Source organism: Neophocaena asiaeorientalis, unplaced genomic scaffold (genome assembly GCF_003031525.2).
Source record: "Neophocaena asiaeorientalis asiaeorientalis breed wild unplaced genomic scaffold, Neophocaena_asiaeorientalis_V1.1 scaffold241, whole genome shotgun sequence".
In the NCBI taxonomy this organism is placed as follows: Eukaryota; Metazoa; Chordata; class Mammalia; order Artiodactyla; family Phocoenidae; genus Neophocaena; species Neophocaena asiaeorientalis.
In genome coordinates this window covers 1,304,683-1,330,715 of record NW_020172287.1, presented here as the reverse complement: position 1 = coordinate 1,330,715, position 26,033 = coordinate 1,304,683, and the positions used below count along the sequence as shown (strand labels likewise).

The window sequence follows — 26,033 nt, the reverse complement described above, 5'->3', positions numbered from 1 at the left end:
AGGAAAAAAGAATGAAGAAAAGTGAACAGAATCTAGGAGACCTGTGGGAAACCCCCATGTGCACCAACATACACTTAATGGGAGTCCCAGAAAGAGAGGCAAGAGAGAAAGAGCAGAAAGAATATTTAAAGATATAATGGTCAAAAATTTCCCAAATTTGATAAAACATGAATCTACACAGCTAAGGATCTCCAAGTTGGATAAACTCAAAGAGATACATTCTGAGACACATTATAATCAAATTGTCAAAAATCAAAGTCAAAAAGAGAATCTTAAAAGCAACAAGAGAGAAGCAACTCCACACTTACAAGGGATCTTCAATGAGATTAACAGCTGATTTCTTATCAGAAACTATGGAGGGATGATAGAAACAGAGGGATGACATATTGATATTTAAAGTACTGAAAGAAAAATATTGTCAAGCAAGAATTCTATGTCCAGCAAAACTATTCTTCAAAAATGAAGGAAAAATTAAGACATTACCAGATAAACAAAAACTGAGGGAATCTATTACTAATCAGCCTGCCATCCAAGAAATGTTAAAGGAAGTCCTTTCAGTTAAAATAAATGGGCACTAGACAATAACTCCAATCTATATGAAAAATAAAGAACAACATATTCTTGGTTTGTAACTCCTCTTTTTTTCCTATGCATAAACAACATATGCATAAAACAACAGTTATCTATGTTAAAGGGCATGCAATGTATAAAGATGTAATTTGTGACAATAATATCATAAAAGGTTGGGGAGACCAAGGTGTATAGGAGCATAGTTTTGTATATTGTTGAAGCTAAGTTGGTATTCATTCAAACTAAATTTTTATACATTTAAGATAATAATTATAATCCCCACTAAGAAAATGACTTAAAAATATACAGATAAGGAAACAAGAAGAGACACAAAACAGTACACTAGAAAAAATAAATTAAACACAAAAAAGCAGTACTGGTGGAACTTAGGAACAAAAAGATATGAAATATAGAAAACAAATAGCAAATGGCAGAAGTAAGCCCTTCCTTATCAGTAATTACTTTAAAGGTAACTGAATTAAACTCTTCAATTAAAAGGCAGAGACTGTTAAAATGGATTTTTTAAAAAACCACGATTCAGCTACGTGCTGTCTTATAGAGACCCAATTTTGATCCAAATACACAAATAGGTCAAAGTGAAAGGTTGGAAGAACAAATTCCATGCAAATAGTAAGCAAAAAGAGATCTCGGGTAGCTATACTAATATCAGACAAAATAGACTTTTAGTAAAAAATGTTTATAACATAGAAGAACATTATATATTGACAAAAGGACCAATCCATCAAGAAGATATAAAAATGATAAACACATCTGCATCTAACAACAAAGTTCCAAAATATACGAAGAAAACCATGACAGAATTGAAGGGAGAAATAGACAATTCTACATTAGTAGTTGGAGGAGACTTCAATACTCCACTTTCTTTTTTTTAAAATTGGACTATAGTTGATGTACAATATTATATGTTACAAATGTACAATATAGTGATTCACAATTTTTAAAGGTTATGCTCCATTTATAGTTTGTATAAACATACTCCACTTTCAATAATGGATAGAACCACCATCCAGAAAATCAGTAAGAAAACAGAGGACTTAAACAACACTATAAACTAACTAGACCTAACAGACATATACAGAGCACCCCACCCCCAAACAGCAGACTATACATCCTTCTTATATACAATGGAACTTTCTCCAAAAGACCATATGTTAGGCCACAAAATAAGTCTCAATAAAGTTTGAAAGACTGAATTCAAATGAAGTATCTTCTCCAGCCACAATGGAATAAAATTAGAAATCAGTAACAGAACAAAAACTGGAAGAATTCACAAACATATGTAAATTAAGCAACACACTCTTAAACAACCAATGGGTCAAATAAGAAATTACCAAGGGAATTAGAAAATATCTTGAGAGAAATACACGTACCCCAAACTTATGGGATATAGCAAATGCAGTACTCATCAGAAAATCTATAGCTGTAAACTCCTACATTAAAAAAAATAAAGATCTCAAATCAATAACTAACTTACACCTTAAGGAACTACAAGAAGGAGAGCAAACTAAAACCAAGGCTGGCAGAAGAAAGGAAATAATATGGACTAAAACAGGCATAAACAAAATATAGAATAGAAAAATAATAGGAAGAATCAATGGAACCAAAAGTTGGTTCTTTGAAACTGACAAAATTTAGCTAGACTGACCAAGATAAAGAGAGAGAAGGCTCAAATTACTAAAATCAGAAACAAAAGCAGGGACATTACTACTGACTTTATAGAAATAAAAAGAATTATAAGAGAATACTATGAACAATTATATAGTAACAAATTAGATAACCTAGATGAAATGAAAATAATCCCTGGAAACACACAAACCACCAAAATCAACTCAAGGATTAATAGAAGATGTGAACAGATCTATAACAAAAGAGACAAAATTAGTATTGAAAAATCCCCAATAAAGAAAATCCAGGACTGGACTGCTTCACTGGTAAATTCTACCAATCATTTAAAGAAGAATTAACACCAATCCTTGTCAAACTCTTCCAAAAAATCTCACCACGACCATGTGAGATTTATTCCAGGAATGCAAGGGTGGTTCAAAATACAAAAATCAATCAACGTAATACACCACATTAACAGAATGGAGGAAAATAAAACATATGATCATCTCAATTGACGCAGAAAAAGGATTTGGCAAAATTCAACACCCTTCATGATAAAAACACTTAATAGACTAGGAATAGTAGGGAACTCCTTCAACATGACAAAAGTCATGATAAAACCCACAACTAACATCATACTCAATGGTAAAAGACTGAAAGCTTTTCCTCTAAGATCAGGAAGCAGACAAGGAAGCCCACTTTTGCTACTGCTATTCAACATAATGCTAGAAGTTCTAGCCAGAGCAATTAGGCACGAAAGAGAAATGAAAGGTATCTAACTGGAAAGGAAGAAAGTAAAACTTCTTGAGGGGAAATGGGAAACAAGTGCTAATGAGTAAGAGGTTTCTTTGGGGGGCAATGAAAATGTTCAAAGTTGATTGTGATGATGGTTGCACAACTCTGTGACTGCCCCAAAACTCATAGAATTGTATACTTAGAATGGGTGAATTATAGCGTATGAATCATATCTCAATAAGCCTATTATAAAGAAAAAGTAAAAGAATAGCCTGCCCCTTGACCTCCGATTTCTCTGAGACATTCCCAGTCAGGACCAGACCCCAGGTGATATTTGGTGGTGACCCACATGACCACCCACACTTCAAGCACCAGCTAACAAGGTCTCTTGGTCCTGCTTTGTGGCTGTTCAGTGCTGCACAGTGCAAAGTCGTGGGAGGCCACTGGGTTAGTTGAGTTCTCACCACAAAGGGAGGTGAGTCCTTCTGGTGAGAGACAAGTACACTCTTCCTCACCATACTAACTCCCTCATACAACAGCTTCTGCTTGTGTTCCAAGAGCTGTAGTCAGCCCATGGGCACCTTCCATTCTGCCCTCACAGGTGGCTTCTGCCAGAGGGGCCCTGGCTGACTGAACAAGAAAGACCCAGAGACATCCAGGGTTCGCCAGGGGGAGAGGCAAAGACCTTATCAGCTTGTCCTCTCTCTCATCAACTCCTGGGGGCTCAGGAAGTACCTAAAGCTAGTGTAGCAGAAAGAGCCCACTTTCTGCATCAGACAGGCCTAGGTTCAAGTCCCAGCTCCTTCAAGTGCCATCTCTGAGCCTCCCATTTCCAACCCATTTATGGGGTTCTTCCTATCTCTCCAGGCCCTTGTGAAACATCATGAAGTGTGTTATGTGAAAAGAACATCCACATGATACTGGAAGTAAAGCTGTGTAAAGGCTCGGCAGCCAGGGAAGATTTGAGCTTGCTATCCCAGAAAAGCCTCAGGAATTGTATTTCTGCCAATTAGGGATTCACTTCAACACAGACCCAATGTGGAAATTATTCTCCAGCCAAAAGAAGCAGAACTCAAACCTTCGCCGCCGCCTCCCCAGTTTCTGGATAAAACCAACAAGCCGGGGCCTGAGAACATCACGTCCTCAGATGAGAGACAGAAACCTGCACAGGGAGAGGCTGGCTCCTGCTAATGAGGAACAAGCAGCAGGCCTTCTCAGGCATCCACACAGGAGCCCTGAGATGAAGTCTGAGAACTCACAGTGAGCTGAGCACACATCCATAGACCTAGAAATGTTTTGGGGATGGTAACCGGCCCTGACACCACCCCCCACCAATCCCCAGGAAAGGGGACATCATGCTCAGGACACGCTGGAAAACAGTCTGGCACTTTTCTCAAATGGATAAAAGTAGAGTTACCATATGACCCAGCAATTCTAGGTTTGTACCCAATAGTAATGAAAATATATGTCAACACAAAAACTCATAGAGGAGAAGACAGCCCCGGGGGAGGTATTATGTGCAGAGGTGGCTCCCGGGTCCCTGGGGCTGAGGCTCAGTTCCTGCCCAGAATCAGGTTGGCCATTCTCCTTGAGTCACCTTTGTCATCCCCCGTTAAATGAGGTGAACGGCCCCTCCAAGTGTTGTTTAAAAGAAGGCAGGGCTCATAAAAGAGGTGCACAGGCCCAATTTAAGCTACCGACATGTTTTGAATGGCCCACATCATATTTTTTTAACACAGAAATTTCTTGCAGAATTACAAATTTCTGACTTCTCTTGAAAAACCAAAAGATCTGGCAACACTGACCCTGCATCCTTGTAATAGCAACAATCATCAGAAGAGAGAGGTTTTCTGGTTCATTGATTTCTGATCTTATCTTGTATTATCTTTCCCATTCTACTTCCTTTGGGTAACTTTTGCTTTTTTCTAACTTCTTATATTGGAAATTTATTTCTTTAATTTGCAGTTTTTTCTTTTCTATTGTAAATTTCCATCCAAGTTTTGATACTTAGTGCTTTTATTATCATTCAGTTTTAAGTATCCTTGAAGTTTCATTATTATTCCTTCTTTGATCCATGAATTCCTTGAGTTTTTTTATTTCCAAATAATGGGGATTTTTATTTGGGGGGTTATTCATTTCTAGCTTACAGGCATGATGGTGAGGGAACAGGATATCATAATTATCATCATAATTATTCTTTTAATTTTCATGAGACTTGCATTTAATTGATTCATTTTTTTTCATGGGAGTTATACATGTGCTTGAGAAGAATGAGGGACCTCTACTCATCAGATGAAAAATCTATCTACTTCCATTAAATCAAGCTCGTTATTTGTGTTATTCAGAACTTTTCTTGTCTTTGCTGATTTTCCGTCGACTTAATCCAACACCAATTGGAAAAGAATGGCTGAAAATCTCCCAAAATGATGATAGATTTGTCAATTCCTCTATTTCTAACAAAGTTTACATCAAATACATTGAGGCTGCTTTATTGAATGAGTGAAACTTTAACACTATTCTGTCGTCTTGGGGAAATGAACCTGTCCTCATTAGATCGTGACCCATCCTTCCCTGAAAATGCCTCGAGTCCATGGAGTCTGAGACTGATGTGACAGCCTGCCTTTGGTTGCCTGATATTTGTTTCCATTCTTTTCCTTTCAACCTTTTCCTGCCTTTGCACTCATAGCTCTGGTGATAGCACAGAGCTGGATTTTAGATTTTGGGTTTTGGTTTGGTTTTGTTCCTCTAATATGACAACATCTGTCTTTGAACAGGTGAGTTTAATCCATTTACATTTACTCTGATAATTGATCAATTTAGATTTGTTTCTCCCATATTCCTCTATTATTCTGTCTCATTGTTTTGGCTTCCCTGTTCTCCTAGCTCTTCTTGAAAAAATGATACCCCCTTTTCTCTAACACACCCTTTCATGGCTATGCTGGCCGGCCGGGCCCTGACTGCAGCCCATGGACATGTGCATACATGTGCACATACAGACACACAATGTCCACACCAGCTCCAGATCTGAATACCAGCACCAGGTTGGCCTCCGTAGGGGGCTCTCATAGTTTTGGTATTTTCTCTTTGGGAATGGGGGTGTAGTGGGGGTTGGTGGTGTTATTTCTCAGATTCCACGTTTCCTGCTTTAGAACTTGTCCAGAGCTGATCTGTGCCAGTGTGAGCATGTCATCTTGGGAGGAATCTCAAGGGCCACTTCAGAGTCAACACAGAACTCATTTCAGGAGTGTGGAGGAGGCCACTCCTTTGATGGAAATGTGCTGGATTTTTTTTTTTTTTACCACAGTCCCCACTGCTCCCTACTGTGTCATGCCCCTGGGCTTCATAAAAGCACGTAACTGCCTATTTTAGGCATGTGAGATGCAGGCAGGCCCTGAACCCTGCCCCAGCAGGGCCTTCCTTCTGCCGCTGAGTGCTACTTTGTGGATTCAAAGAGCAGCAGCAGTAGTAGCATTTTACATTCATGTCACTGGGCACCTTATACTCCCATGAAGAGGGGCCCTGGAACTACACACCCTCCCTGGGGACTGGCTTAGAAAATGTATGTGACAGAGCCTTAAACTAAATGTTTTCTGAAGAAATAAGTAAAGCTCCTTCTTGCCTGTTTCTGGAGAGTACCTGGAATCAATAGAGAAGTGGTTATAGTCATAGGCAAGTCAGAAGAAAGAGCCAGGAGGCTGGTCCACTGCCCCTGCCAGGAGCCTGAAGAGTGGTCAGTGTCACAGGCACGAGGCTCTAGAAGACACAGCACGACCACCTGCCCAGAAGAACCAGGGCACGGGCAAGGGCATCAGAGACCCACAAGGGACAAGATCGAGCTGGCACGGCATGGGGTAAACCACGGGCTTGCACACCAGCAAAACAGATTATTTTAAAAGACCAGGAGTAAAGCCAGACCCAGAAGGCCACATATTGTGTGAGTTCATTTAAACGAAGTGTCCAGAATAGGCAGATCCATAGAGACAGGAAGTCAATTAATAGTTGCCGGGGGCTGAGGGGAGGGGGGGATGGGGAGTGACTGCTAGTGGGGGTGGGTACAGGGTTCCCATCTCAGGGGATGAAAATGTTCTGGAACTAAATGGTACTGATAGTTGCACAACGTTGTGAATATTCTAAAAGCCACTGGATTATATACATTTTTAAATGGTTAAAATGTTATGCATCTTATGTTACATGAATTTTATGTCACAAAAAAATAAAGACCAGGGGGAGCAACTCAAATGTTAACAGGAGTCCAGGGGAGACAAAAATGAGTGACACCAGCTGGAAGGCTGCAAATCAAGCCCTAAGAATACTCTCTACGCCACCAGGTCTCGCACACACTGCCTCTCACAGGCCTTCTCTGCTTGGCTGTCCTATATCAACTTGTGATAGCATCGAAGGCCCAGAGAAATATATTTTGACTAAAAAAAAAAAAAAAAAAGACAACAGGGCACGATGATGAAGGATCCCGAGCCCCAGACTCCAGGCCAGGGAGTCAGTGGAAATGGTGGGAACTGGGAAAGTAGCACACTTCCCCCCACCCAGGGGCCCTCAGCACCTACCCACTGGAGACACAAGGGAGGGTAGTGCAGGCCCGGTGCTGCCAGGGGTCCTGATCTCTCATGGAAAGCTGGAAATCCATATGTGTACATAAATCCTCTTAAATATTAGTTCAGTTTGTTCAGTTTATTGTGTGTCACTGTGATAGACATACCACGGGGTCTGACAAGCTCTATGGCTGGCAGTTCGCATCTTCTGCTCAATGTGTAAGGTCCTGGGTGCACGGGGAAGGCTCTGATGAGAGGTTCTACCATGTTTCAGGACTACCCAGTGCCACATTCTCCAGGAAGCCTGTCTTGGTGCAGCAGGCAGAGTCAATGACGCCCCCCAACACTCCCCCAGGGCTTCAGTGCCCCCTCTACATCAGGACCCATGGCCCTGCACTGCACCTGCTCCCCTCACCTGACCTGACAAGGCAGGAGGGCAAAATGGTCTGGCCCAAGGCTGCGCCACCCAGAGCCCGCCTGAAATGGGCACAGGACAGCAGCCCAGCAACCATCTGCTGAAAAAATGTAATGTGGGTGGCAACCTGTGAGAAGGAGCCTGACAGTCTGGCGGCTACGGACAGGTGTGGGGCTTCCCTTCTGCTCAAGGCAACACTTCAGTGCTCAGCACCCACCAGGCCCACACTGGGCTCTTCACAAGTTTGATGGGGACTAATCCTCCCAACAACCCTACCAGGTAGAAATCCCCTACCTCCATTTTTCTGATGAGGAAACAGAGGCACAGAGGTGGAGGGAGAAGCCAGGATTTAAACCAGGTAGCAAGACCTCAGAGTCTGTGCTTTGAGCTAGCACACCCTGCTCTTGTCTCTGGAGCCCTAGCACAGCCACTTGGCCTTGGGGCCTGGCAGCCACGCTCTGATGAGCTTCCTGGAGCTCACCCCACCAGGGTAACATCAGCTGCTCACGCCCTGGGCCTCTACAGCGTGTTAGCAGCACTTGTCATGGTTCATCCCCTTCTCTGCCTCTCCCCTAAACCAGGACTCCTCAGAAGCAGAGACCAGATTGTGCATGTGCGATGCTCAGCACAGGGCTGGCACAGGGGTGCTTGCAAACACTTGTTAGATGGATGGATGGACGGACAGATGAATGGATGAGTGAGTGAATAAACTAATGAGTCAGTGAATGAATTAATGAGTAAATGATGAGTGAATGAATGGATGAGTGAATGAACAAGTGAATGAATGGCCTCTGACACTGGAAAGTGAATTCTTTGCGTCCATGACAACCGAATCAGGGAACAAAGTCAGGGGCAGAAATGGTGGTAGTGCGATTTCTAGGCATTTTAAGGGTAGAACTGGCTAGGCTTGTTCACAGATCAGCTCCAGAGGGTGAGGGAGGGGCTGAAGATAATAGCCCAGGACACCTTCTTTGTGGATCAGCAATGCCAAGGGAGTCACCGAAGCTGGACAGGAGAAGGAGCCTGCCCATCAGGGAGGGGAGATTCAAACTTGAATTCAGCTGCTGTGCACTCAGTTTAGGCCAGGCCTGCAGGGCTCTCTGTCCCTGAATTTGGAATCCACAGTAATTCAAAGCAACCAGAGCCTGAGGAGGGAGCAGAGGACTGCTCAATGGCTCAGAGTTGGGGCTTGGATTTGGGCCTGGGGGTGTCTGACTCAAGACTGGGGCATCACAGCCTCCTGGCAAAAACCTCCAGGAGGGCTCTGGGGTGTGGGTCTGAGGCTGGGGAGACGGGACAGGGCTAGAGCAGCTGATGTGGCCTCTGGGTCTGAGAGTGGGCTGGATTTAGATCAACCTTCTCCCCCACCTTCCCTCCATCCATGTCCCCCCACTACTGCTTCCTCTCCTGGGAGCCAGCCAGGTCCTAGCTCAGAGCAGGTTGGCAAATCCCTGAGGCAGGGCTGGCTCCCAAAGACAGTGCAACTGGGACCCGTTCTGCCTCCTCTCAAGGCACAGCAGGTGGGAAAACCACTGTGTTCTTAGGGAATTGGCCCTCAGCCACTGCGGGAGCCACACGTGACACAAACACGAATTACACAAGAGGCCAGAATCTCCCTCTCTCCTGCTGCCAGCATCCAAGGGGAGCAGGTGACTCTGCAGAAGCAGATGCGGGGCCAGGCTGCCAGGGCCTGGAACACGCGGGCACAATCGCCCTCTACCCACCAGGCCACCAGCCCTAGAAAGTCCCTTTGCACAGAAGCTCCCAGGCCAATCTGGCAGGCCCAGGAGTTGCCTACGTCCCCACACATAAGCTTTGGCAAATCACCCCATCAGTTCCCCATCACTGTCCCCCAGTGCCTCCCACAGCTTGGCCTGTGCCCACCATGGTGAGCTCCCTCAGAGGCTGTCCTTCTTCCTGCAGAGACCTGGAGGGTCTTGTTCTGCCCTCAGAGTACTGCAGCCCCACATCCCCTTCAGGTGGTAGCACAGGTGCCTCTCGCTCAGGCTGAGGGCCCAGCAGCCAGCTCGGCCCAGGGCACAGTGAGTCCTTATGCCCCAGGATGTCTAGTCCTGTGACCCCTCACTTGGGTCTTGGGTGTCCAAAGGGAGAGGGACCTGGGAAACCCCTCAGGGTCCCAAGGTTCATTCCATAAAGATGTAGATGTGTCTGCGCTGTGCATATGTGTGTGCGTGTACATGTGTGTGCACACGTGTGTGCATATGTACACCTCTGTGTGTACATGTGTGTGTGAGAGACGGAGAGTTTGTGAGTGCATAACTACCCACCAGAGGTCATCTTTGTCCTGGAGTCTCTCTCCTTTGCCAACGAGGGCAGGTGGGGCCAACGTGAGGCGGGCAGCCAGACAGGAAAAACTGGGGAGAAGAGGTCTGGCACCTCCCTATAAATATAGTCTTCAGGAACAGGGCCAGGGTTGCTGGGCCTTCTGATCTTTCTGAGAAACTGAAAATTGAGATTTTAATGTGAAACCTCCTGACTTTTAAGTGTACTCTCACAGTTTTTGAAGACATTGTGTAAATCAAATAACACATGCGGGGAGGGGGTTAGGTTATGGGGATACAGCCTGTAAGCTAACAGATGAGCCTGGCTTTGGTCCAATGCCCCTGATTTTATAAATGGGGAAACTGAGGTTGGGCCAGAGCAGGGACCAACAAGCCAGGGCCATGCTGAGCCCCTCGGCTCCCTCACTCCCTCTGGGCCACCATAGCCCTTGAGGAGCACCCACACGTTCCAGGAACTGAAGACACCAAGAGAGGGGGACTTGGGCCCTGGCGCCTGCTGTCTCTGTCACCAAGGGCCCAAACTGAATTTTCTGAGGTAGCCCAAGGTGGGTTCTCTTCTCTGCATGTGAAGACTTTGTGTCCTTCCCAGTCCAAGGTCCCAGGACAAGCACAAGCCCTGTTTTGTCCTACTGGTGACTTTGCCAAGAATGTAAGTAGCTTCTGGGACACAGCCCAGAACAGAGGAGCTCAGTCATTTGACCAGAGTCCTTTCTTTCTTTCTTTCCTTCTTTCTTTTTCTTTTCTTTCTTTCTTTCTTTCTTTCTTTCTTTCTTTCTTTCTTTCTTTCTTTCTTTCTTTCTCTCCTTCCTTCCTTCCTTCCTTCTCTTTCTTTCTTTCCTTCCTTCCTTCCTTCCTTCTTTCTTCCTTCATTCGTTCGTTCCTTCCTTCCTTCCTTTCTTTTCTTTCTTTCTTTCTTTCTGTGTGGCTGCATCAGGTCTTAGTTATGACATGCAGGATCTCCATTGTGGCACGTGGGGTCTTTCATTGCGGCACTCTGGCTTCTCTCTAGTTGTGTCGTGTGGGGTCCAGAGTACGAAGGCTCAGTTGTTGTGGCGTGTGGGCTCTCTAGTTGTGGTGCGTGGGCTCCAGAACGCATGGGCTCAGTAGTTGCAGCATGTGGGCTCTCTAGTTGTGGGGTGCAGGCTCAGTAGTTGCGACGTGCAGGTTTAGTTGCCCTGTGGCATGTGGGATCATAGTTCCCTGACCAGAGATCGAACCTGCGTCCCCTGCATTGGAGGGCGGATTCTTAACCACTGGACCACCAGGGAAGTCCCTGACCAGAGTCCTCTAGCACCTACAACTGATCTTTGCTCCCCAAGCTGCAGGGACCCTGAGAAGGGACGATCACTCTGGGGAAGCAGAACTTCAGGCCCCTGGGACTCAGCACCAAGATGCAATGAGCACAGGGTCTGTCCCCTCAGCCCCATGCGGCCTGGCCAGTGGGGTGGGGCAGGCCCAGCACCTGGTGGGCAGGGGGCCCATCTCCAGGGGTCTGGGGGCTGATCCCAACCAAACCCCCCCCCGCCCGCCCAGACTCTGTCTGGAGGCCTGGGATGGAGCCTCCCCAGCCACACGCCCTTCCCACTAATGCTCTGCAGATGGGCTTCCCCAGCGGCCTCCAAGAAAAACACAACGACAGCAGATCTCTCCTCACAGAAACGGAACCGCTGGAAAGGTCTCTCGCAATGTTCCCGAAAGGAAAATAAAAATTCCTCTGAAGTGCATTTCAACTCCGTGGCATCACCCGCCACATCAAGAGCTCGGTCCCAGCCACACAGGGTCACCGTGGGCTTGGGTTCCCTGGTACTGAAGCCATCCTGTGACCCTCTCACCCCTGCTGCTGCCAGGGGCCTGCTTGGCTCATACACAGCTTTTGAAAATTTTGAATTAGCTGCCAACATTTGAAAATGAAAAGGTTTTACATAAAATCACAATTTCCGGCTACTCCTGAGAAAACTGGAATCCCTCCTGTGACTGACCCCACATTGGCCTGCACCCCAGCGATGCTGGCATCGGAGACCCCTGCAGAAATATGCCCCTCACTGCCCTCCACAGATAGCTGACCCCAGGCTCTGCGCAAGGTGGCAAGGAGATGAGCTCTTGTCCTTGGGGGTTCTGGCCCATCCGGGGTCCGTGTTGCTGCCCACCCAGCCCACCCCTCCTGAGTCTGGGCACTGGGCACACTATGCCTGCACCCCAGCCTGTGGCTGCCCACAACTGTGGCTCTGGGTTGGGTGGGTGGGGTCGAGCAAGCCGTCACTCCCCTTGTCCCCAACCTGAGCCTCCTTGAGCTCCTGGACCCAAATAATCTGTACTGAACTTCAGTCAACTTGACCCCTTGAATCCCACTTCCCACAGGCCACTAGGGGCTCGCACCTGGGGGCTCTGGGGATCCCAGGGCAGCCCTTGGTCCCTTACTCTGTTGGACAACAGCAGACTGGTCTGGTGCCCCAGCTCTTTGCTTCCCTGACTCCATCACCTGCCAAGCCTACTTGTCCCCCTATGCCTGTCCAGCCCTGGCCCTGGCCCATGAACCACCAAAGCACTGAGAATAAAGAGGGTGATACTGGCCCCTGTGGCATGCCCCCCCCCAAAGTCCCTGCAGTTGGCCAAAGAAAAGCTCCAGGCCCAAGGCAGCATTTCTCCTCAGCCAGGAATCTGCAGATGGCATTTTTACTCGTCCCAAACATGAGTTCAGAGAGATCTGGATAGAAGCCTTAAAATAAAAAGAAGCCCAGAAACACAAAGACCTTCCCAGGCCTGGACCTCAGCAAAGATGATTCTGGCGAGCATCACCAACCTGGATCTGCAGGGTCAGAGTTGGGCAGAGGTAGGGATGGGAGGGGCCTGGCTGGGAGCCGTGGTTCTGGCTCCTCCCTGATCCTGGGAGGACCCTGCGAGCCTGGATCGGAATGTGGTTCTGCCCAGTGGGCAGCAACCCCCTCTGACCACCATGGGGAATACCTAACAGGACCCACAAGACCCTTGCTGCTCTATCGCTCCATGTTGCATCTGGCCATCCCTCTCCACTCCCAGGGCCACCCAGCCCAGGCCACAGTCTCTCTCCGGGTTCATGGCGGCAGCCTCCTCCTGGCTTCATGCCTCTTCTCCTCTCACCCTCCTCCAAAGTAACCGGGCCACGCTGCTTCTCTACTTAGAGTAGAGGACCACCCCTCCGCACCAAGACAGCCCACCTCGGACCCCTCTGCCCTCACCAGTCCCTCCTGCTGGACCCCCAAACAGGCTAAGTCCACTCCCCTCAGGATACTGCTGCCTCCCCGCCCTGGCCCTGGCCCATGAACCAGCCCCTGCTGCCCCCCCGCCTGCCTCCTAGTGAACTGCAATCCACACTTCAGATCTCAACTCCAGCGTCCAGTTACTGTGTGGTCACTTTGTGGCATCTCCCACTGTTTCTAACTGTGCAGGCATTTGCAGACCTACCAGTTCACCATGAGCTGTATGACTCTGGGCTTGGGGATGCTGTGTCTGTCTGGTTCCCAGGGTTCCAGTGCCTGGCCCAGTGCCAGGCCCTGTGTGGGCCTTAAGTAAATATCAGTTGAGTGAATTGAACAAATGAGTACATGGGATATGGTTTCCACCGGGAATATGTGGAAAGACAACAGCACGGTCTTTGAATGGTAACCAGAGTGCACTGGGTGAAGCGAGGCTGACCTCCCCCTGGCCCCCAGGCACTGTTGCCCGGCTCATCTCCCCAGTGCAGCAGTGAAGGTGCACAACCACCTGACATCCCAGGGGGGGCCTGAGGCCCCAGCAACGTCCCACCTGCACAAACCCAAGAATCCGAAGCCAGGAGTGTAAGAGCTATTGGAACAATAAAAGTGGGCTTCAGTGGCAAGCCCTCAAGTGCCTGCCAGGGACAACAGCTCCCTCAGGAATGACAAACGTGTGGCCAGGCTTTCCAGGCAGCCAAGTTCCTTCTTTCTTTTCATGGATATTTAAGCAGCAACTATGTGCCAGGCAACCCACCCAATGCTGGGAATTTTTCAGCAAGCAAAAGATTCTCCCCACAGCTGATGTGCTAAATGACCTGAGACACTTCCTCACTCACCCTCTCTAGGCCTCAGTTCCTGCAGCCAGTAGGCAGAGCCTCAGGGCTCAGAAAGCCCCAGGTGTCCCAAAGATGACCAGCCTTCAGGTGGGGCCCAGGCTTTGGGGGTGGACAGGAGGTGCTGCACAGGGGGCCAGGCAGTCCTGGAGGAGGTGCTGCACAGGGGGCCAGGCAGTCCTGGCTCCCAGCCTTCTCCTCCCTGCCCACACAGGAGTGGACAGCCTGGCTTCAACTGTGGCTCTACAACTCATGAGCTGTGACAGTCAGCGCCTCAGTTTCCTCATCTATAAAGTAAGCACCATGATGGCACCAACCAAGCCCATGGAGTCGTTACAAGAATCCATGAGAGGGCTTCCCCGGTGGCGCAGTGGTTGACAGTCCGCCTGCCGATGCAGGGGACACGGGTTCGTGCCCCGGTCCGGGAAGATCCCACATGCCGCGGAGCGGCTGGGCCCGGGAGCCATGGCCCCTGAGCCTGCGCGTCCGGAGCCTGTGCTCCTCAACGGGAGAGGCCACAACAATGAGAGGCCCGTGTACTGCAAACACACACACACACACACACACACACACACACACACAAAGAATCCATGAGATGATGTGCCTGAAGCGCTCTGGGGACACCTGCAGAGGTGAGCTCCACCAATGCTGTGTTCTCCTCTGCCTTGTATTCTCATTATTGTTCACACAGCAGTGCTCCTGGGCCCAGTTCTCTGTCTGCTCCCAGGGCTGCCATACAGATTAAATGACACACAGATGCAGAGCGCCTGTCCTCACACAGGCCCTCAATAAAGGTACATGTCCCCAAACGACTGACCGGCTCTAATGGGGGAAAAGACTCACCCACAGACTGGGCTATGGAAACACTGGCTTTTGTGCAACAAAAACTAACAACTGAAAAGGAAAAGGGAAATACAGCCTGGGGAAAAGGCTTGTATCAAACATGACAGAAAGTCAATATCTAAAGCAGATAAAGGGCTTATTCCGATATAAAAGACCCCAGGAGATGAACAGGCAAAGGACTTAAACAGGCATAGGAGACACACAAAGTAATCAAACGCGGGGAGATCATTTGTCCTTGCCGACCATAAAAGCAGCACAAATTAAAGCAAAAAGCAGCACTGCTTCACTGCTGGATCAGCAAAGTATCAGCTGGCAAAGCCCCTGTGCTGGTAAGGACTTGGTGTCTCTGGGAGCCGCAGTGGGAAACCAGTCTGTCTCTGCCCCAGAACTGTGAGTCTGTCGCGCTTGGATCCCTTAATTATTTCGGTCACACAGCAAGTACTCCCTGTTTACAGCCAGGGCTCGAGGGTGTCCGGGCTGGCTCAGGCCATACCCTGCAGGGTCAGCCACAGATACGTATTCACAGGAGCAGAACTGAGGCCCCCTGGCCAGGAGGTCCCCAAATTCAAATTCCAAGGGAGGTTGCACAAAGGGCAGGGTCATTACTACCATCCAGGCTGTGTGAGCAGCTGGTCAGCACTGCCCCCAGCCCACTGGGTGGACAGCAGACCTCTGCCTGGAGAGCCTGAGAAGTAGGCACACAGCCCATCATGCCCACTCTCACAAGCTGCCATCCACCCCAGCAGGTCCGGGCCCCCTCGCCAAAGTGGCAGGCTGGGAAGGAGGACCTGGGCTACCATAGAGGCCAGGACACATGCACGTCCAAGGGACCCTAGACTTTATACTATGCCCAGCTACCCCGTCCCACAGAGCAGGGCCTCTGACTCCCGGGGCAAGAGCGGCTGGGAGCACACCCCAGAGCCTGCCCACCTGTATGGGGTCAAGTCTGGGATCCCTGTCCCCTTCCGCAAGAGTCTGGAAGCCAAATGGGCTTGGCCCATGGCCAGCACTACCTCTCCTGGGAAATCCCTTCCTCTGAGCCAGGGCAGCAAGGAACAGCAGGAGGGTCACAGCTCTGAAGTCTGAGGATTGGGCCCCAATTCTGGCTTCTGCACTTGGCCGGGCCACCTGACCTGCCTCTCCTCCCCCAGCATCCGCACCTCAGGCTGTGTCACAACCATCCACCATCCTCCCAGTACCAGTAGCCCAGGCCTTTCAAAAGCCAGGAGCCGTCCTCGATCCTTCCCTCACACCCACGTCCTGTGAGCCCTACCTCCAAAAGCATCCTGAAATCATCTACTTGGCCATCTGTCATCGGCCACCAGGACCACCCAGGGCCCGCCCCCCAAGGACCTTCCTGCAGCCACTCTCCCCACTGAGAGTCCTCCAAAGGCTTCCCACTGTGAGGAGAATAAGAACTCACCTCCTTCATGACTGGACACAATCCAGCCCTCCCCACCGCTCCGGGCCCAGCCCTTCTTCTCTCCCCATTAATCCCTCAGCGCCAGGCATGTGGCCCTCTTTCTGCCCCTCGGCCACACTGGGGTGACTCCTGCCTCAGAGAGTGCCAAGTGTTTACGTCCCCTCTGTCTGGATCAGTCTCGCAGGCTGGGCCCTCCCACCAGCCAGGTGCATCTTGTCTCTGACCCAGAAAACCTCCCCCTGACTCAGTCTACCCTTTCCTGGCTTTTGCTTTGTTCATGGCTTTACCCCTCTCTGCAGCAGTGGGCAGGGTGCCTGCCCTTGAGCCTGAGTGCCCCATCAAGGAGTACTACTGTTATTCTTATTGTTCCCCCCACGACTGGGAACATCACTAGGCACCTGGTCCCTTCCAGTCCAGGTCAGCCCCACCCTCCTCCCTATGCAAGCCCAGCTCCCAGGCCACCTCCTCCACCAGGTCCTGGCCCTGGACTCCCCTGAATCCTGTGCCATCCTACAAGCTATCACCTGAGCCCTGACCTCATACTAAGTGTGCACCTTCATCTTGCCTGGACACCCCTCAAAAGGTACCCCAGCTGGACTCTGCCACCAGGCTCTCCCATGAGCTCCAGTCATACTCCCTGAGGCCTTGCTCCAGGTCAAGGTGAAGCCCACACCCCAAGACTGAGCCCAGGCCAGTGGAGCCAGGTCAAGAGCTCTGGGAGAAACATCCCAACTCAAGAATCCAGCCCATGTTCCAAACGTGTGCGCATGAGTATGTGTGGGTGAAAGAGAGGGCCAGACTGAGGGAGAGAAGAATAAAGCCTGAGCGGGGGAGGGAGAGAGAGCCAGACACCAACATTTCCATCTAATTGCATGACCTTTTCCCAGCTCAGAGTTCCTTCAGGGCCAAGTGCACCAGCGCTGCTTGGTATTAATCTGAAAGAGAAATAGGTCAAGGAAAGTTGGAAATTTTTATAGAAAACGCTTCAGGCTTGGAGCTGGCTGAAGTGTTTGCCAACCCGCAGATAATTCTTAGAGGAAACAGGCCTTGGTCAGAGGTCTCCGACTGGTCCAAACTGGCAGAGTTTGGACCTCGGGCCCAAACCCAGCTTCTGAGCTATGCCCAGGCTCACTGCTTCTGGGCAAGGGCCTTCTCTCCCCTCCATATGTCCCTGGAGCTGTCTCTGCAGCCCGATCCCTCTTACTCTGGGACCCAGAGCCTCTCACCTGTCATCAGGGCCCACCGCTTCTCTGAGAGGCCTCTGTCCAGGGACCCATTGTGGGACACCTGTCCCCCTGTCCCCCATCATGTAGATATAGCATGCAGAAAGCCCAGATCTCTTTCACAATTGCCCCATGGGGTGTGGAGGGAGCCTTGTCAGGGTCCCGATGGATGTTCGGGCCCAGCTGCTCCCACCCTGGCAGGCCGGCCAACACGTGAAGCACAAATGCCACAGACATGTAAAGTTGCCACTGGAGACATCATGTCTCTCCCAGAAACATCCCGGTCTGCTGTGCTGGGGACCTGCAAAGAGCAGACCCGCAGAGCCCACAGCCGATGTGACAACCAGGCACACCACTCTTGCTAATTAAACTCCAGACACACCCAGAGCAGAGCACAGCTTTGCTCCTGAGACGTTGTGTTATCTGGAAGCCCGGTGTGGTTACCACGTGCCGACAGAAAGCTCTTTGGGGGACATTCACTACACAATCCAAGGGGAAGAAAGAAAGCGTATCAGTGAATTTTGTCTAGGAGAGGAGCTGAGCTCGTGGGCTGTCTGTGCCAGCCAGGTCTGGTATCGTCACAGACTGCATCTGGGCAGCAGGGAGGACGGGGGCACACCAGGCAAGTCTCCACTGCAGGATGAGGCGGGCCCAAGCCCTTGCCTGGTTGCAGGCATCACCTCTGCCTCCATAGCCCCTCGGAAGAGCCCCCAGGCCGCAGACCCCAGTCAGAAAGTCCCCCAGTTCAGCCAACAGCTCTAGAGTGGTCTCCTAAGTCTGACCCCAGACAGCATCAGGCCTCAGAGAATGTGCAGCCTCGGCTGTCCCAGCGCTGGCCCCTCGCCCACCTCCCTGGCATGTGGCCACATCACCACACTGGCATCTCCAACAGCTGTGCAGGGGGCCGGCCGCAAGCAGTGGGAGCACCGAGGCCTCTGCCAAGGATGCACTCCGCTCTGAAACACGCCCCCCGGCAGTGGTCGGGCCAACTGCCTTGGGTTTCACAATCGGTGCTTCTCTTTGGGTTTCCTCTCATCCCCAAGCTGTAGGCACAGCTCAGGGGTGGAATGAGGAGGAGGAACTGAGAAGGCCCTGGGCATCTAGTACTGAGGTGCCCAGACTTTCAGCAGCAATTCAGTGAGCTGGCAATGGCCGGCTGGGCAGGGCACGGGTCAAGTCCAGTGGGAGAGCCCCTGGTCACCACCTGAAAGTGCCAGGCCAGGCCACAGGCTCCTGCAAATGGCTCAGGAAGTACCTGGGTTGGGGACACAGAAAGAGGTCCCAGCACTTGGACTCTGGCCAGATCTGGGAATCAGGGTGCAAAGCCTGCCGAGGGCCTCTCTTCCACTTCTGCCAGGACCTCAGCCTTCAACACTTTGATATCACGTAGGCTGAATCATGGCCCCCAGGATGTCACATCCTAATCCCCAGAACCTGTGAGTATAGCCTTATATGGCTAAAGAGACTGCAGATGCTTATTAACGATCTGTATTTCCCTCTGTTAATGTATTTCCTATTTGCCTCTTAATATCTGTGGCTCAGTTGTTTTTTCAGATAATTTGTAATTCTTTATATTGATCTCTGGGAGCTCTTTATATAGTTAGGATATTAAACTTTTGTTATATCTGTTATAAGTAAAACAGAGACTCTGCTCAAGAGAGTGATGCAGGTAAGGATCTTGAGATGTGATGCAGGTAAGGATCTCGAAATAAGAAAATTCTGGATTATCCCGGTGAGCCAAATGTAATCACAAGTGTCTTTATAAAAGGGAAACAGGGAACAAACTCAAAGGAAATCAGCAGCACTTCGTCTAGGGTTTCACTCCTGCCCTCGGCTGACACTTAAACCACTTCTCCAAGGGAAGTTAATTAAAAGAACAATCCGCACAGAAATCCACCACCAAAGCTCGAGAACTATCAAAGTTAGAAGACTGAGGCGCTGCTGCTGATGGTGAACATCTGCCGGTCACTGGGGCTCACGGGTAGGTGGCGGGTATGAAAGGGAAGCAGCCAAGGTCCAGCTGGAGGGTCAGACGCTGGCCACCCTCTGCGAGTCTACACGCTACCGACGCTGATGAAGACGGGCTTGGAGGCAGCGAGGCAGGCGCAGAACACCCCTGGGAGAGAGAAGTGGAGTGGACAGGGGAAAGCGGGGTGTCACGGAGGGCAGGTGCCAACAGGAGCACAGCAGGCAGCGGACGTACCCAGCACGAAGAGGGAGAGCTGTCCATCCTAAGGAGATCAGCTCGGTGCTTTGTGACCGCCTGGAGGGGTGGGATAGGGAGGGTGGGAAGGAGGGAGACACAAGATGGAAGAGATATGGGAATATATGTATATGTATAACTGATTCACTTTGTTATAAAGCAGAAACTAACACACCATTGTAAAGCAATTATACTCCAATAAAGATGTAAAAAAATAAAAATAAAAATTTTAAAAATAAAAAAAAGGGAAACGGAGAGAAACTTACTATAGATGAGAAGACACTGTGACCACAGAGCAGAGGTTAGAGTGATGCAGCCACAAGCCAAGAAATGCCGGCAGCCACCAGAAGCTGGGAGAGGCAAGGAACAGATTCCCCTCTCGAGCCTCCGGAGGGAACCAGCCCTGCTGACACCTTGATTTTAGCCCCTTAAGATCCATTTTGGACTTCTAACCTCCAGAACTATAAGAGAATAAATCTGTGTTTTTTTAAGCCACTGAGTTTATGGTAACTTGTTACAGTGGCAACAGGACACTATGACATAAACCGCTATAGCACAGAAAGCCTCCCCAATCTGGCTTCCAGCAAGTTAGTGACCCCTCCACATCGCCTACCCCATTACCACCCCCCACCAGGCCTCACCCTTGACTGGGCCCTCTCCCTTATGACTCATACCCACTGCATCACCAAGGTATGTCTGGCAACCTACTACCACCAAGTGGAGCCTTGCCCACTTCCCACCCATGGCCTGTCCTGACAGGGCTGCACTCTCCCTGCACCATCGCTCTGGCCTCCCTGCCTCCAGCCTGGACCACAGCAGGCTGGCTGAAATACAGCACTATCTGTCAGGCCCCTTCCCTGCTGGGGCTGCCTGCAGGACACCACACAGCCTCTTCGAGCTCCCAGCATCAGCTCCAGTCCCCTGGCTCCTGCCCTGAGGGCCTACATGAGCTTCACTCCTGGTTCCTCAGCAGCCCAGAAAACTATGTGGCTCAAGGCAATGGGACGGGGCAGAGACACGCAGCAGGTCAGGAGGCGAGGAAGGGCTGCAGGCCGCCGGGTGGAGACTGTGTGGGCTGGCCACGCTTGGCCACGTGGAGAAGCCACGCAGCACTGGCACCCTGCCCTTCCCTCCTCACAGGCTTTCCTTGGCATCAGCAGGGCAGAGCGCTCCCGAGGGCAGCATGTCTCCTCTGCCCGCCAGGGAGGACGCTGCAGCCTGACAGCAGCGGGCGAAGGCTTGGCACTGGCTGTTTCCGAGAAGGAGGCAGCCAAGGTCACAGACACTGAGCTGTCTGGCTTCTCTTCCTTCAGCCCAGGGCCAAGTGCAAGGCAGGGTGGGAGACACTGCAGCCCAGCAGCAGCTCGCAGGATGGGGTACCACCTGCCTAGCAGGAGCTCACAGCCCTTCCTTGGTCCCAAGGCTATGCCCAGGGACTTCAGTAGGCCTGTGGAGGAGGGTAAAGGACACGTCTACCTCTGCCTCTCATAAAGCACACGTTGCCAATGGGGGTCATGTTTTATTTGGCCCATGTGGTGCTTTTCAGAAATTTGAAGCAACGATTTAAAATCAGGAGGGTTCAAATAAAAGTTCTGATGTCTGGATTCTCTTGACAGTAAGAGGATTGGCTGCCCCAGGCCCAGAGTCCCACCAGGTCTTGGTCAGGGGAGCTCAGGAGGGGCTGCCCCTGTGGACGAAGTCTGTCATCTGTGCTGTGCCCACGGTGAGGCCAGGGCCAAATGCCATGTGCCACTGCACTCACGCTGCCGTTTACATTTTAACAGAGACATTCTCTCTGCGTCCATGTTTATATCAAAAGCAGGAAAATTAACGCCAGGCCAAGGGTGGGTGTAATTCTTTTTCTTACCCTCTGCCATTGTCCTCATTGGCATTGCCTGCCGGGCACTGCAGGTCTCTTGAGTTTGCAGCCCTTGTCTTGGGATGGCAGAACTTCTTGCAAATGTGCCTGACAGAGAGACCACATGCCCAGTATGTGACCCAGGGGTCTTTCCCACACAGTGGGGACTTTCCCAGAGTCCCAAGTTCAGCCCTCCTTGGTGTGACCAGCAAGGCCACATCTCCATGCACTAGGTCTTAGGGTCAGACCAACCATAGCACACCAGGCCTCACAGTCTGGCTGAGATGGCACTAGGGTCCAGCAGAGGCAGAAGAGGGGCAAGGAGTCTGCCTGGGCTGTGCCTGAGCACTGTCCCCTGAGAAGGAGTGAAGGGTACCTGCAGTGTTTCTCCTCCATGGGTGTGTACCCCATTCATTGCATAGCCAGCCTTGAAAGGGAGGCTGATTTGCTTCCTGTATAAGCTGAATGGTGGCCCCCAAGCATACCAGATTCTAATCACTAGGACCTGTGAATGTTATCCTACATGGCAAAAAAGGACTTTGTAGATGTGATTAGATTATGGATCTTGAGAGGTGGAGATCATTCTGATTATCAGGGTGAATCCCAATGCCATTACCCGCATCCTTTATAAGAGGGAGGCAGAGGGAGATTGACATCACACAGAAGAGGAGGAGGTGATGTGACCACGAAGGCAGAGATTGGACTGGTGCAGCCACAAGCCAAGGAATGCCAGCAGCCACCAGAAGCTGGGAGAGGCAACGAACAGAATCACCTTAGAGCCTCCAGAGGGAACCAGCCCGGCTGACACCTTGATTTCAGCCCAGTGACACTGACTGACTTCAGACTTCTGCCCTCCCAAACTATGAGAGAATGAAGTGCTATTGTTTTAAGCCGCCCAGTTGGTGGTAATGTGTCATAGCAGCCTGAGACTCAGAGGGGCGTGACATGCCAGGATCACCCAGTGCAAGCTGTGAGCAGGGCTGGGCTCCTTATCCTGTACCCACTGGCCCTGGCTCCCCCTCAACAACCCCAGACAGTGTTAACAGATGGCAGCCAGGGTGGTGCTCAGGCAGTGGCCTAGAACTGGGAGTGAGGCTCTCTCCATGCTTGTATACAAATGCAAACACACATGCATGCACACAAGTACAAACGCCAGAGAGGCCAATGTTACACAGCACACCTCCCAACATATGGCCCTGGGCACAGGGCTGGCTCTGGGGAAGGCTGAGAAAGGGACTCAGGGTGCTGGGGAAAGGTCCAGTCCAGCAGAGGCCTGGAGATGCCTGAACCTCCTCTCCCCAGAAGGCCACACTGGCACCCTGGCCTTGGAGCCCTGCCTTTCTGGCCCAGCCAGGCTCCCAGGCCCAGCAGAGCCAAGCAGAGACACTTCTGCAACACCTTTGAGTCCAGTGAGGGAAAAAAAGTCATCCTGGTCTCCTTCAGTCCCTTGCCCACCCTGGTACCCTCCTCTAGGGCCTGAGGGTGAGATTGCTGTGGGCTAAGCTACCCAGTACAACCTCTAACCGTGGCCTGAGTCCTGGAAGACACGCTAAAAGCATCATTTTCCATCCTTTCCCTGGGCAGTCTGCAACCCAGTAGCTGAACTAAGATGATGGAGACCGTTAGTGACAATGATGCTCTGAGGGTCCGGGAGCCCCTGAGACCACCCCAGGAAGCCTGTTGGCTGCTCAGGGAAAACAGGGCAATGGCAGCGTGTCTCAATGCTCTGGAAGAGCTGTGTACAACACACGCTCCCACAAACACCCCATCCCACAGGCCCCCTCACCCATACCCTCACCACCCTCCGCAGGCACCCCCACCCCAACTCGCACACCCACACCCAGCCAGATGCTAATCTCCCAGACCAGGAGGCCCAGGACAGGTGTTTCCCCTTCCGCTTCCTCCGAGGACCCATTATATCCATTGTCCATTGATAAATGGCTAGGGTATTTCAAACCTGCTTCCAGAAGTTGCCCTGCGGGGGCAGGAGGAAACTTCCAGTCAGTACCTCCTGCCTTCTTTGGCCAGAGCCACATTGACATATCAGGGTTCCCATCAGAATTCACCAGAAGAAAGAGTCTCCTAGCCTTATACACACACACTCACACACACATCCTGAGAGCCTTTGCATGGAGGTCCTGGTGTTCTGTGCCCACTAGGCCATGTCCTCTTGCAGGAAAGAGCACGGAGCAAACATGCTCAGCCAAGGACACTCCTTTTACATATCTCCCAGCTGCCACCGTGGGCCCTGACAAGGCCTGGGCTGACGGAGAGCAAGACTGTCGGGGGTCACCGCGGGCCCTCAGACCAGCTCCAGCATAAAATATGTCTGGACCGCCTCCAGTCAGTGAATGGGCCTCAGCCCTGTGCCCAGTGGAAACAATCAAGCACATGCAGGGAGAAATGTGCTTTCTGTGGAAAAGTCACCCACATAGGGTCACGCTGACACTGGGCAGGGATGTCAAGGAAAGGGGGTCTGGCGCCAGACTCTGGGCCTGTGGCCGAGACCTACTGCCCTCGGCCCACAGCCTTCAGCCTACACACCCACAGCCCCAGGCTGAGGTCTAGAGCTCATCCCACCCCATTTCAGTGCAGCCTCAGCCCCAGACCCATGCAATTGGCCTTCCCTCTTCTAAGGTCAATGGTTTCTGGGCTTATTCTGAGTTTGAAATTCCTTTCCTGTGTTCTGAGTTCCAAGCTCTCACGAGAGACAGCCAGATGAGAAGGTTGGGGGAAGGATTCAAGAGAAGATGCCAAAAGACCAACAGAAGCCCAGGAAATAAGGCAAGGCCCGTCAGGCCATGAAGGAGGGCTGCCATGTTCAGGAGATAGGTACCACATTGAATTTGGGATTGGCACCCTGGCCCAGGGCACCTGGCAGCCTCACTGTGCAGGCTCCACCACACCCAGCCTAAGTGGGCCCCCAGGGAACCCCCTGAATCTTCCGGTACAGATCAAGCCCAAAGTGACCAGGTCCTCAGCTCTGTGAGACACCACAGGACAGATGAGAAGGCAGAGGCCAGAGGCCCAAACTTGCCCAAGGGCAGACAGCCAGCGAGGAGCAACACCAGGGCCCTGATCCCTGGTCTGGGGCACTTCCCTTGCTCCATTTCCACTCCTGCCCTCACCCAGTGGGCTTATTATCCATTCCTCCCCATGCAGAGAAAGAAGCCCAAAGGTGGGAAAGAGGTAGGAGGGGCTGAAGCTGGGGAAGGCCAGATGGGCAGTGCCTGGGGTGCCCCCTCCACTGTTGAAAGGAGACCTACGATTCATCATCTGGGAAGAAGGGGCAGCTGGAAGTATTGATCGGCTCTAGAGAGCACTGGGATTCCTGATGGGACAATTCCTTTGCAAAAGTATCTGATACCATTCCTTGAAATTAGAATGGTGCCTTGCCAGGCCGCACCCAATTGATCTGCCAGCTGGGAACTCTCATTAAATGAGCCAAGGCTACTTGGGGCAATGGGGGTGTCTCGGCTAATCACAGCATAGCTGGGCTGGCCCAGTAGGGCCTCCGGGGCTCACTGTAAACATGCAGATGAGCCTGACTCAAGACCCAGGCCTCAATGCCCTGCCTGCTGCCACCTGCCCTGGCGATGGGCGAGTGCAGCCAGGAATCTAGAACCCAAAACTGAGGGCTAAGCCCACCCTGCAAGAGCCAAGCACAGAGCCTGGGCACTGCCAGGACCACAGCCAGACCCCAACCTGGCCTCACTGAAGCCTGGGACCTGAGATCCTGAGAATGCTGGGGAGGTTTGGGCTGAGGGTAGGTGCGTCCTCCTGGAGGGCTCTGAGAGGCTGCACCGCCTGCCCAGTAGCTCCTTCCACGCTCCTGGGCCCAGAGCGCACTTCGATTCTAAGCTGAAAAAGATAAAACCACATGAGTCTGTGCATAGGTTGCTGAGGCTGCTGGGAGCACCTCTGGGGTCTTTCTGGAGCACTTCCCTCCCCTCCTGGCATCTGAGCTGTCTCCCAGAGCGAGCAGGGTCCAATCGGGGCCAAAGAAGCACTCAGGGCCTTTCTCTGTGAGCAGCCAGGGAGGTGTGATCACCACTGCAGGGAAAGCACAGCACAGAGGCAGGGGAAAGAGGCTAGGGATGGGGGCGAGGGGGCAGCAGACGTCTTCTTCAGAGGCATAGGCTCAGAGTCACGGGCGCGAGACTCAGGCCAGGGTACAGGCCTGGTCTGGGTCTTGCCTCTTCCCTGACACTTGCCAGCCCT

General features: G+C 51.2%; 1 protein-coding gene across 1 annotated transcript in view; it reads right to left on the bottom strand.

Moving 5' to 3' along the window:
- ADAMTS2 (ADAM metallopeptidase with thrombospondin type 1 motif 2) overlaps window positions 1-26,033 on the bottom strand; it is a 238,445-nt gene that overhangs the window by 132,614 nt on the left and 79,798 nt on the right. The window lies entirely within an intron of this gene.